The sequence below is a fragment of the Schistocerca nitens genome, chromosome 3 (assembly GCF_023898315.1).
Source record: "Schistocerca nitens isolate TAMUIC-IGC-003100 chromosome 3, iqSchNite1.1, whole genome shotgun sequence".
NCBI lineage: Eukaryota > Metazoa > Arthropoda > Insecta > Orthoptera > Acrididae > Schistocerca > Schistocerca nitens.
The window spans coordinates 907,192,381-907,205,013 of NC_064616.1; the positions used below are offsets into that span (position 1 = coordinate 907,192,381).

At 41.3% G+C, this 12,633-nt stretch overlaps 1 long non-coding RNA gene across 1 annotated transcript in view; it reads left to right on the forward strand.

Moving 5' to 3' along the window:
* Positions 1–489: 489 nt before the first annotated feature.
* The window catches only part of LOC126248965 (uncharacterized), a 94,859-nt gene continuing 82,715 nt past the window's right edge, over positions 490–12,633 (forward strand). The window contains exon 1 of the long non-coding RNA XR_007545568.1: positions 490–538. This is a non-coding gene — a long non-coding RNA (uncharacterized LOC126248965). The remainder of the gene's footprint in view (positions 539–12,633) is intronic.

Below are 12,633 nucleotides of genomic sequence, written 5' to 3' on the forward strand. Positions count from 1 at the left end.
GGAAAGTCTTTACAAAACGCACTTTGTGCACCTTTGGATATACATATTGTGTGACACAGAACGCGCTGAAATGGATTTGCAAAGACTTTGGACCACTTTGTGTATTTTACACAGCATTTAGAGCTGTCAGCTGAATGTGATTAATTTGGACAGAAGAATACCATAAAAGTTGGTAAATTATGGTCCTCATTTTTTTCCATTTTTCGGCCTCATTCGTTTTGGTGTATGATTCTCTTACATTAAGAATGAGTGTACATCGACCCTGACTCCGCCTGACTACGTGCCCACCATCGTAGCTGTGCGCCTTATCGGGGAAATATATGGAGCGTGTCGGCAACCTTGCGTGCAGTCCATAGGCTGGAGCCGTGAAGGGGAAGTGGAGTGGCGCCACTTATCTGGAGACTGACCCCTGGCCTGGCAAGCTGTCTGCGTGCTGGCCTTACCGTCCTCGGTCGTACTACTCTGTTAAACAAGTCTAGTAGATAACTGCTTTTCTCTTCATTAGCGCTGGGGCGTCTGTATCGTGTTCAAACCGAAGGTATGGCGTGTAGTACTAGCAATTACAGTTGGTTCGATGCCTCTTAATTACGAGCTTAACTCCACCGCCTCTGCTCCCTTTACCAGTCAACTGTTGGTATCGAACACTTCTTCCTTCACGCTGTTCCGAATCGCCTACCTCTGCCTCGAAGAACACTGCACTGGTGCTTGTTAGAATTCCACGAATAGCGGCTCTCTGTAAACTTTATTTCAACGCTATATGTGCATCTGTGATCTGCTTCCTCCAGTAAAGTCCAAAGTGAAGGACAATCTGGAAAAGAGGAAAACAGAAAGAGAATTACCGCCCAGCTGTTCTCGGGAATAGGATTTGTGCTCTCTGTGTAGGAAAGGATAACAGCCTGCTTCATAGAGGCATGTACTTCACTAATAAATTAGTGTTGGTTTAAACCCACCGTATCTAAGTCATGTTTTCAGTTTCGTTGAGAGGAAATTGTGGTCTCTTAATAAAGAGTACAAAATAACCCCGCCGACTCGTCGTTTCTGCCCTGTTTGGCTGAGAGGAATCCTCGGTCGCAATGATTAAATAAGACAGAGACTGGAGTATCAGCAGCCCAAAATGTGTCACAATACCATTTAAAGGATTTTTTTAAGGTTCCAGGGCACAGGAAATGTTGTTATTGGACCAGTATAGGGAATAAAACATTTCAAACCATTCTGAAACTTAATTTATGGGTCACCTTAACTTCACAACGAAATCCATCGATACACGATAAGGCCAATGGAGCCATATGAGGTCATGATTAACGCATTCCACTCCATTCTCTTTTCTATAATCTTTCGCCAGTAGTCCCAAACTCCAATGTATGTAGGTCTTCTTTATATTCCGTCTATCTGTCATTTACTAAGTCTTCTCATGGGACACTGCCATCTGGTAACATGCCCATCGAAATCTCTTGCCATCGATCTTCCTTCTAGCCACATTTCCAGCCTATTGTAGAACATTGTTCTTCATAAGTTATATAATGTTGAACTATTAGCATGCATCCCCTAGCTCTGTGGTGTGAAGAAACGGTTTCTCTCTCGATTTGCTGTCTCTTACCAGTTTCTGGCATTTTAGGGGACGTTTCTCTCAAAAGTCAGCAGCTATTTCAGTCCGCAGCCGGCCGAAGTGGCCGTGCGGTTAAAGGCGCTGCAGTCTGGAACCGCAAGACCGCTACGGTCGCAGGTTCGAATCCTGCCTCGGGTATGGATGTTTGTGATGTCCTTAGGTTAGTTAGGTTTAACTAGTTCTAAGTTCTAGGGGACTAATGACCTCAGCAGTTGAGTCCCATAGTGCTCAGAGCCATTTCAGTCCGCACTTTATTGTGGTCCGAGTCTGTCAGTCGTTAGACTAACCGAAAATTACGAGGGACGTTCGATAAATGTGTGTGTGAATTCCTAAGGGACTAAACTGCTGAGGTCGTCGGTCCTAGACATACACATTACTTAAAATAATTTATGTTAAGAACAACACACACACCCATGCCCGAGGGTGGACTCGACCCTCCGGCGGGAGAGGCCATGCAATCCGTGACATGGCGCCTCAAACCGCGCGGCCACTCCGCCCGGTGGACGTTCGATAAGTATAAACTTTGTTGTCGACCAGTTTCGGTTGAAAAAATGGGGAATTTGTTATGGGAAGTCGTGGAATATTCCCGCTTCACACCATGTAGCCTCATGAAGTCCCGATAGGTGGCGACGGTATACGTAGCCTTAAAAGTGGCGTCTGTAATAGCGGTGCGTTCAAGGCAGGAAGCTGTCATTAAGTTTCCTTCGGTGGAAAACCAGAGCATCGCAAATATTCATAGACGCTTGCAGAATGTCTATAGAGACCTGACAATGAACAAAAGCACAGTGAGTCGTTGGGCGAAGCGTCTGTCAGCATCGCAACAAGATCGCGCAAACCTGTCCGATCTCCAGGTGCCGGTCATCCGCAAACAGTTGCCTCTCCCGCAATGTTGGAACGTGCGGACACTCTCAATATCAAGAAGACCGATGGATGGCACTCCAACACCTCTATGCTCAACTGGACGTTTCTGTTGGTCGTGCTGATACTCTCGTCCACCAGTTTGGGCACTCAAAGGTGTGTACCCATAGGTTTCCTCACTGCCTAACCGTAGGCCATTAGAGCAACGAAAGACTATGTGCGAGGTTGATCGCCAAAAATTTTTGTCGAACATCGTAACAGGCGATGAAACATGAATTCAGCACCTCGAACCGGAAAAAACGGCAATCCAGGGAGTGGTGCCACATCACCTCTCCTCTGAAGGAAAAGTTCAAAGCCGGACCCTCAGCTGGTAATGTAACGGCGATGGTCCTCTGGGACTCTGAAAGGATTACTCTTTTTCATATCCTCCCTCATGGCGCAACGATCTACTCGGAAGTGTATTGTGCTACCTTCAGGAAATTGACGAAATGATTTCAGAGTGTTCGTCGGCAGAAAAATGCAAACGAACTTCTCCTTCTCCATGACACCGCAAGGCCTCACACAAGTTTGCGCACCCGAGAGGAGCTCACGAAATGTCATCGGTTTGCTCTTTCCCGTCCACCTTTCAGCATAGATCTCGCACGTTCAGACTTCCATCTGTTTGGCCCAATGAAGGATGCGCTCCAAAGGAAGAAGTACGTGGATGAAGGGTAGGTTACTAATGTAGCAAGATGTTGTCTCCTTCTTCGACCAATAGAGTGGTACCATGCAGGCATACAGGCCCGTCAGTAAGGTGGGTTAAGGTCGTAGCATTGAACGGAGCTTATGCTGAAAAATAGGATTTAGAGCCAAAAAAGTGCGGAATAATATGGTGTGCTGGAATCCTGAATAAAATCAATCTGCTTTCAGAAACAAATGTGATGCATTACTTATTGAACGCCCCTCACATCAGGTGACAGAATCCTAACACGAGCACATTCTTCTAGAAGTTAATATTTTGTTGAGAATATAGAAGCATCTATTACCGACCTGGATTCTGGCTTTTATCTCTGTTTCATTTGTTGTAGTTTCTGTGAATATGGCTTTCAGGTATTTAAACTCCTTAGTCCACTGATTTCCTGTATCCACTTGTAGACCTTGCATTCCCTATCCTCATCTCCCATGTATCAAATGTAGATGTATATGTGGGTCAACTTTCAACCCACGCTCGGCTGTTAGAGAGTGAAGAGCTTCCATAAATTTTTCAGTTGAGTTTTGTGTGTCTTATTCCGGCAAAGTGTGCAAGGAAGTAGTAGTAATAGTTTATTCATCCAGAGACAATGTAAATTGCATTGATTGCGTCAGAAAATACGTCGAATAAAAACAAAATGATAATAATAACATTAATAATGATACGGGTGTACAGTACCCTACACTATATGGGGGTGCATAATACCCTACACAATATCACCGACAAAATTGCACATAAAACTTTGACTAATTATACACATATATAGAAAAGATATTTTGCATGGAATACATAATTCACGTTTACATACAAACACATAATAGTTCTAACATCTACATTCGAAATATTAGTTCACAGCATGGCATGCGCTTGGTTGAAAATACTACTGACAGATAGTACATTAAGATAATTATTTACTACAAGCTTATTGCAAGTATTCTTCTATACTACAATAACAGTCGATCATTAACAGTTCTAATATTACTTCCTTAAACGAAGATTTTAATTTTTTTTCATCTGTGCTGAAAATTTCTTGCATAATGTAGTATCTTGAATATTTATTTGTTTTGTCCTAAAGTCTTGCTTGCTCTTTCTGTATGGATGCCATTGTACATTCTTTTACTGTAAGAACGGTGATCTGAGTTCATTTTAAAATTGTCAATAAATCTTCTTATGTTAATTGCACTTTTTTGGATGTAGAGGCACGGTAAGGTAGAATATTTAAATTTTGAAATAACTGTTTGTAGGGTGTTACCCTAGAATTATTGGTAACTATTCTAATAGCTCATTTATGTAGACTAAACATGGTTTACAAGTTTGTCTTATTATGACCCCAGAAGGTGAGGCCATATGTAAGAGCAGAATGGATGTAACCAAAGTTGACAATTGTGCTACACTGTGTACTACACACACCACTAATTACACATAATGCAAAAGATGCAGAGTTTAACTTGTTAGTGAGATAGAGGATGTAAGCTTTCCAGTCAAAATTTCCGTGTATGTTCATACCTAAAAATTTTGTGACAGCTACCCACTAAGTTTCTTTATTTTGTTTTCTGAAGTACAAGAAGTGATGTGACTATTTTCCTAAAACGAACATAATTATTCAAATACACCGCCGGAAAAAATTAATACACCTGAAAATACGTTATCGATTTCAATACGATGACGGTATATGCCACTTGGGGGATAGTAGATGTACTGATAATGGTGTCAGCGTCATTCGCCAACAAATAGCGTAGTGGTAAAGCTACCAGAACGCCATCTGTGTCTACCCTTTAACACGGAATGCTTACAGCCGGAAGGCTCAGTCAGTGTGGTGCAGACGTGTGGAGTAAGCAGGTAACCATGCTAGACGCACTCGTGCATTCTACGGCCAACCGAGTGAGTCTGAAAGGGATCAAATTGTGGCCTTACGAGTGGCGGGATGGTCCTTTCAGAGAATACAAAAAGGTACGGCCAAACTTTCAGGAAACATTCCTCACACACAAAGAAAGAAAATATGTTATGTGGACATTTGTCCGTAAACTCTTAATTTCCATGTTAGAGCTCATTTTAGTTTCGTTCTTCCATCTACGCTCAATGGAGCACGTTATCATGATTTCATACGGGATACTCTACCTGTGCTGCTAGAACATGTGCCTTTACAAGTGCGACACAACATGTGGTTCATGCACGATGGAGCTCCTGTACATTTCAGTCAAAGTGTTCGTACGCTTCTCAACAACAGATTCAGTGACCGATGGATTGGTAGAGGCGGACCAATTCCATGGCCTCCACGCTCTCCTGACTTCAACCCTCTTGACTTTCATTTATGGGGGCATTTGAAAGTTCTTGTCTACGCAACCCCGGTACCAAATGTAGAGACTCTTCGTGCTCGTATTGTGGATGGCTGATACAATACGCCATTCTCCAGGGCTGTATCAGCGCATCAGGGATTCCATGCGACGGAGGGTGGATGCATGTATCCTCGCTAACGGAGGACATTTTGAACATTTCCTGTAACAAAGTGTTTGAAGTCACGCTGGTACGTTCTGTTGCTGTGTGTTTCCATTCCATGATTAATGTGATTTGAAGAGAAGTAATAAAATGAGCTCTAACATGGAAAGTAAGCGTTTCCGGACACATGTCCTCATAACATATTTTCCTTCTTTGTGTGTGAGGAATGTTTCCTGAAAGTTTGGCCGTACCTTTTTGTAACACCCTGTATAAGAACCGACATGAGGTCAAGGGATCAGTGTGGCATTCGTGTCTTTTGACGTGCGGGCCGTAAATATGGAAACGTGAACTGTGGCGATGTTATTATCAAATGCGTTCAAGTAGAACCAACGTGCTGTTATTCTTTCTAGGCTGCTGGAGGACAAACACTGGTAGACTTCCATCAGAGAATGAAGAATGTGAATGGAGCAGCATTTCTGACGAAAACCACCGTTATGGAATGGTGCGCCAAGTTCATGATAACGCACGTCCCCATGTCGTAACGCCGAATTTACCCCAACTCACGTGGGAGACACTCTAGACCCGCCCTATTGTCAAGCTCTCTCCCCTTGCGATTATCACGCCTTCTGTCCCTTAAAAAAGGCCTTGAAGGGTCGACGATTCCAGTCGGACGAGGATGTGCAGCAGGTAGTTATTTCGTCACACAGCAAGAGACAGTGTTTTACCGAACGGGTGTCTTCAACCTGGTGCATTGGTGGAAAGACTGCCTCAATGCTCACTCCAGTTTTATCTGATTTGCATACCGATTCTGGACTGTACGGCCTTCGAACAGAAACTTTTTCATAGCACCTTATACTTTTCTGAACGTAGTTTGAAGCCTTTCCTTCCACTTGTATTCAATCCAAGTTCGCTGTCTATGTTTCCTAGACAGTTATTTCGCATTCTTCATCAAACCACACTCATCTTTGGTTGACATATTTCTGGACAATTCTCGATAATGTGAAACATGGCGTCCGTCAAGGATCAGTATTAGGATCCATTCCGTTTCTCCTCTATGTCAATGATCTTACATACAACAAGCATTGCGAAACTACCCTCTAATTTGCAGACGATACAAGCTTCTTTATTAGTGGTAAAACAGAAGAAAAACTAAAAGACTCCGCTATCCAAACAATGAGTAGTGTAGAACAGTGGTTCAGCTATAACAAACTAATTATAAACAAAGAAAAGACAGTAGCCGGAACTTCTACAATCTAAAAGGAAGACACCATCCAAACATACTAATAGAAGTAAGGGACAAAGTTCTTGAAAGTGTTGACAGCACAAAATTTCTGGGACTCTGGCTCCAGAAAAACGCAAAATGGGAGGTACAGATTAAATATTTGCAAAGAAAACTAAGCAAAACCTGCTACATGATAAGGATCTTAAAAACTTGTTGCAGCAAAGCCAGCCTGTTAAAAGTATACTACTCCTATATGCATTCTGTAATTAAATATGGCACAATCTTCTGTGGCAATGCAACAACAAATATTAAACTTTTCAGGATGCAAAAGAGAATATTATGAATTATTGAAGGGGTAAACAATACGGGATCATGCAGACCCATATTCAAACAACTGTTAGTTCTTCCTTTTCCTTGGATTTTTATCTACGAAACGTAAGTTTTCATCAAACAATATATTGACAGACACCAGATATCTTATTAAAAAATGAAAATATACATGCGTACAATACAAGGCAAAAATCTGACCTTCATATGAAACAGGCGAGAACACCATTGTGCCAAAAAGGCACTCTACATACTGAGATAAAGATTTACAATAATCTGCCTAACCATATTATATCACTAAGTAAACTCCGTAGTTTTAAGGCTGCACTAAAGGCATATTTAATTGATCATTGCTTTTACAGCTTGACAGAGTACCTAGAATCCAAACAACAAAAATAAAGATGCATTATGAATATTCTACTTTGTATGTTGCCTCTAATGTTTGTTGTATAAATGATTCTTTGCTAAATTACTCCAATATCTAGCCCTTAGGAATGCAATAAAAACTATATTTTATCTTGTAAAGACCTAACAATGTCCAATATCCTTGTATATATTATATACATGTAGGATTTGCAGGACTAAATAAATAAATAAATAAATATAATAGTCTCTTTCACTACATTCCAGGTTTTTTCTATATTTTCATCTTCTATAATGTAGTCTGTTAATGCACGAATATGATTTGTTAAACTGATCCTAGATGTGGTCTGTTAACTTACTGCAGTCGAATTTCATGGATTTCTGTACCTTTTTAACCACCTTTGGTTGTCATTGGACTCTCAAGTATACTCTGACTAGAAAAAGATGAGAGCTGCATTCCATTTCTTTTGCTGTTTTTACATTTTGTACTCACTTTTTGATTTGTGATTCAAGGCCAATGTGATCGATCTGGTTAACTATCTACTCATCTGCAGAAACCTGTGTTGCTTTTTAGATTATCTTCCTATCAATATCCTTATTGTTTGATAAATGTAACTCACTAAGGTGGTCCTTATTTTTCGTTTTTCTTCAAGCACATCCCCTAGTTCTTTCCTTTTGTTTCAAAAAGAATTCTACGACCTATTTTGTTGAAACTGAAGGAGTGTAAACCATGCCGCAGTAGCCGAGATGTTGTAGGTCCCTAGATTACTGCTTACGCCTATGGATCTTCTGTCATACTGTTCAGCTTCAGATGAGCGTCGGTTTCCATTCGATGGCGTTGTGAATGTTTATTTACATCGTGGTGAGTATTTTAAGAAGTAGTAACCAGATGCAGCTTGTGCAACATTTTACCAATGTGCTGCAAAGATGGCCTTTCGCTTTTTGACTTGTAAGGGTAACTATACTGAATATATTGATGTTATATGTATAGATACTGAGCCGTTTTAAGTATATTTAAACATTATAATCAGTCTTTTAACATTGTGAGGAACAAAATAGGGTAGCTAACCCTCTGACCGAACACGCTGAGCTACCGTGCCGGCAACCATTCTTCCTTTTTCATAATCAGTGGCTCCACGCGTAAATCTTAAGAGGGCGTTTTACCAATCCCTATGCCCCAGTCAGGTGAAATATTCCTAACATAGGCCGGCGTCTGTTTCACGAAAATCACATCAAATGATCAAATCACCTTCATCTCCGTTTCAAGGATTTCTGAAGTAACTAATTGTGTTTTCGTACACCTCGTAGGCATTGTTTTAAAATATTGCTACATATCCAAATAATTCCGCTGGTTTTTACGTCATTTGTATGCAGTGGGTCGTATATGTCTAAGAAAATTTCACGAAAAGTAGAAAACGCCTGTGTGGTATGTCAAAACGATCTTCTAATGTTACGTGGAAACTCATGTGCAACATTTCATGTCTTTCTTTGTTACTAGAATTTTTATTCTAATTTGTTATACTTCTTCCGTACATTTCATCATGATAAAATCATTCTCAGATTAAAAATTTAACTCTGAAAATCCTAGAGTCACATGAATACATGGATATAGTTAGGTCTGTGGGACACGTATTCACATATTTTCACAACCAATCAGCTTAAAAAATTTTTTGTAGTGAAAGTGTACTTTTTATGAGAATGCAAGACAGTATTTGTCCTTTTATTTTTTAAATATATGGTTTGCAAAACAAATTTTAACAACGAAACGGGTAAATCTTGCATTCTGCTCCTAAGATCTCCTAGAAAGGGGCCTCTTGCAAATCATCTACAGAAAACAATTTCATATTAAAAGAAGGTTGCATTTTCCATCCATCTGCATTCATGACTATTTTCAACCTTCTGGGTCATTCTCAAGTGGTTTTATGGTTCTGTAACAGAAGTCTATGATTTACATACTGGAATGTCAGCGTCTTTAAAACTGTTTTTTTTGTTCGTTTTGGTTCACAAATGATGTGTTGTTATCGTTGTAAATGTAAAGCTGTCAAACCAACAAGACAGCATTTGTGAACCACAACAAATACATCTACATCGATACTCCGCAAGCAACCGTACCACTACTTGTCATTTCATCTACATCTACATTTATACTCCGCAAGCCACCCAACCGTGTGTGGCGGAGAACACTTGACGTGCCACTGTCATTACCTCCCTTTCCTGTTCCAGTCGCGTATGGTTCGCGGGAAGAACGACTGCCGGAAAGCCTCCGTGCGCTCTCGAATCTCTCTAATTTTACATTCGTGATCTCCTCGGGAGGTATAAGTAGGGGGAAGCAATATATTCGATACCTCATCCAGAAACACACCCTCTCGAAACCTGGAGAGCAAGCTACACCGCGATGCAGAGCGCCTCTCTTGCAGAGTCTGCCACTTGAGTTTGCTAAACATCTCCGTAACGCTATCACGCTACCAAATAACCCCGTGACGAAACGCGCCGCTCTTCTTTGGATCCTCTCTTTCTCCTCTGTCAAACCGACCTGGTACGGATCCCACACTGATGAGCAATACTCAAGTAAAGGTCGAACGAGTGTTTTGTAAGCCACCTCCTTTGCTGATGACCTACATTTTCTAAGGACTCTCCCACTGAATCTCAGCCTGGCACTCGCCTTACCAACAATTAATTTTATATGATCATTCCACTTCAAATCGTCCCGTACGCATACTCCCAGATATTTTACAGAAGTCTTTCTATGTATTCGCAATACATTACATTTGTCTATGTTAAGGGTCAGTTGCCACTCCCTGCACCAAGTGCCTATCCGCTGCAGATCTTCCTGCATTTTTCTGCAATTTTCTAATGCTGCAACTTCCGACACTATCTACTAGGTCATTTATATATACTGTGAAAAGCAATGATCCCATAACACTCCCCTGTGGCACGCCAGAGGTTACTTTAACGTCTGTAGACGTCTCTCCATTGAGAACAACATGCTGTGTTCTGTTTGCTAAAAACTCTTCAATCCAGCCACACAGCTGGTCTGATATTCCGTAGGCTCTTACTTTGTTTATTAGGCGACACTGCGGAACTGTATCGAACGCTTTCCGGAAGTCAAGGTAAATGGCATCTACCTGGGAGCTTGAATCTAATATTTTCTGGGTCTCATGAACAAATAAAGCGAGTTGGGTTTCACACGATCGCTGTTTCCAGAATCCATGTTGATTCCTACAGAGTAGATTCTGGGTTTCCAGAAATGACATGATACGCGAGCAAAAAACATGTTCTAAAATTCTACAACAGATCGATGTCAGAGATATAGGCCTATAGTTTTGCGCATCTGTTCGACGACCCTTCTTGAAAACTGAAACTACCTGTGCTCTTTTCCAATCATTTGGAACCTTCCGTTTCTCTAGAGACTTGCGGTACACGGCTGTTAGAAGGGGGGCAAGTTCTTTCGCGTACTCTGTGTAGAATCAAATTGGTATCCCGTCAGGTCCAGTGGACTTTCCTCTGTTGAGTGATTTCAGTTGCTTTTATATTCCTTGGACACTTATTTCGATGTCAGCCATTTTTTCGTTCGTGCGAGGATTTAGAGAAGGAACTGCAGTGCGGTCTTCTTCTGTGAAACAGCTTTGGAAAAAGGTGTTTAGTATTTCAGCTTTACGCGTGTCATCCTCTGTTTCAATGCCATCATCATCCCAGAGTGTCTGGATATGCTGTTTCGAGCCATTTACTGATTTAACGTAAGACCAGAACTTCCTAGGATTTTCTGTCAAGTCGGTACATAGAATTTTACTTTCGAATTCACTGAACGCTTCACGCATAGCCCTCCTTAAGCTAACTTTGACATCGTTTAGCTTCTGTTTGTCTGAGAGGTTTTGGCTGCGTTTAAACTTGGAGTGAAGCTCTCTTTGCTTTCGCAGTAGTTTCCTAACTTTGTTGTTGAACCACGGTGGGTTTTTCCCGTCCCTCACAGTTTTACTCTCTACGTACCTGTCTAAAACGTATTTTACGATTGCCTTGAACTTTTTCCATAAACACTCAACATTGTCAGTGTCGGAAAAGAAATTTTCGTTATGATCTGTTAGGTAGTCTGAAATCTGCCTTCTATTACTCTTACTAAACAGATAAACCTTCCTCCCCTTTTTTATATTCCTATTTACTACCATATTCAGGGATGCTGCATCGGCCTTATGATCACTGATTCCATGTTCTGCGCTTACAGAGTCGAAAAGCTCAGGTCTCTTTGTTATCAGTAGGTCCAAGATGTTATCTCCATGAGTTGGTTCTCTGTTTAATAGCTTGAGGTAATTTTCGGATAGTGCACTCAGTATAATGTCATTCAATGCTCTGTCCCTACCACCTGTCCTAAACATCCGAGTGTCCCAGTCTATATCTGGCAAATTGAAATCTCCACCTAAGGCTTCTTTTACCGACCTCCCGACTCAGCAGCATTAGTGCCAAAACAACAGAGAGAAAATCTGGAATACATTTCACATAAATTTCAAATGGCTCTGAGCACTATGCAACTTAACTTCTGAGGTCATGAGTCGCCTAGAACTTAGAACTAATTAAACCTAACTAACCTAAGGACATCACACACATCCATGCCCGAAGCAGGATTCCAACCTGCAACCGTAGCGGTCGCTCGGCTCCAGACTGTAGTGCCTAGAACCGCACGGCCACTCCGGCCGGCTCACATAAATTTTTTCAGCATGTTAGCTGAAGAAATTTATGTGAAATGTATTCCAGATTTTCTCTCAGTTGTTTGGCCACTAATGCTGCTGAGTCGGGAGGTCGGTAAAAGGAACCAATTATTAACCTAGCTCGGTTGTTGAGTGTAACCTCCACCCATAATAATTCACCAGAACTATCCACTTCTATTTCACTACAGGATAAACTACTACTAACAGCGACAAAAACGCCACCACTGGTTGCATGCAATCTATCCTTTCTAAAGACCGTCTGTGCCTTTGTAAAAATTCCGGCAGAATTTATCTCTGGCTTCAGCCAGCTTTCCGTACCTATAACGATTTCAGCTTCGGTGCTTTCTATCAGCGCTTGAAGTTCTGGTACTTTACCAATGCAGCTTCGACA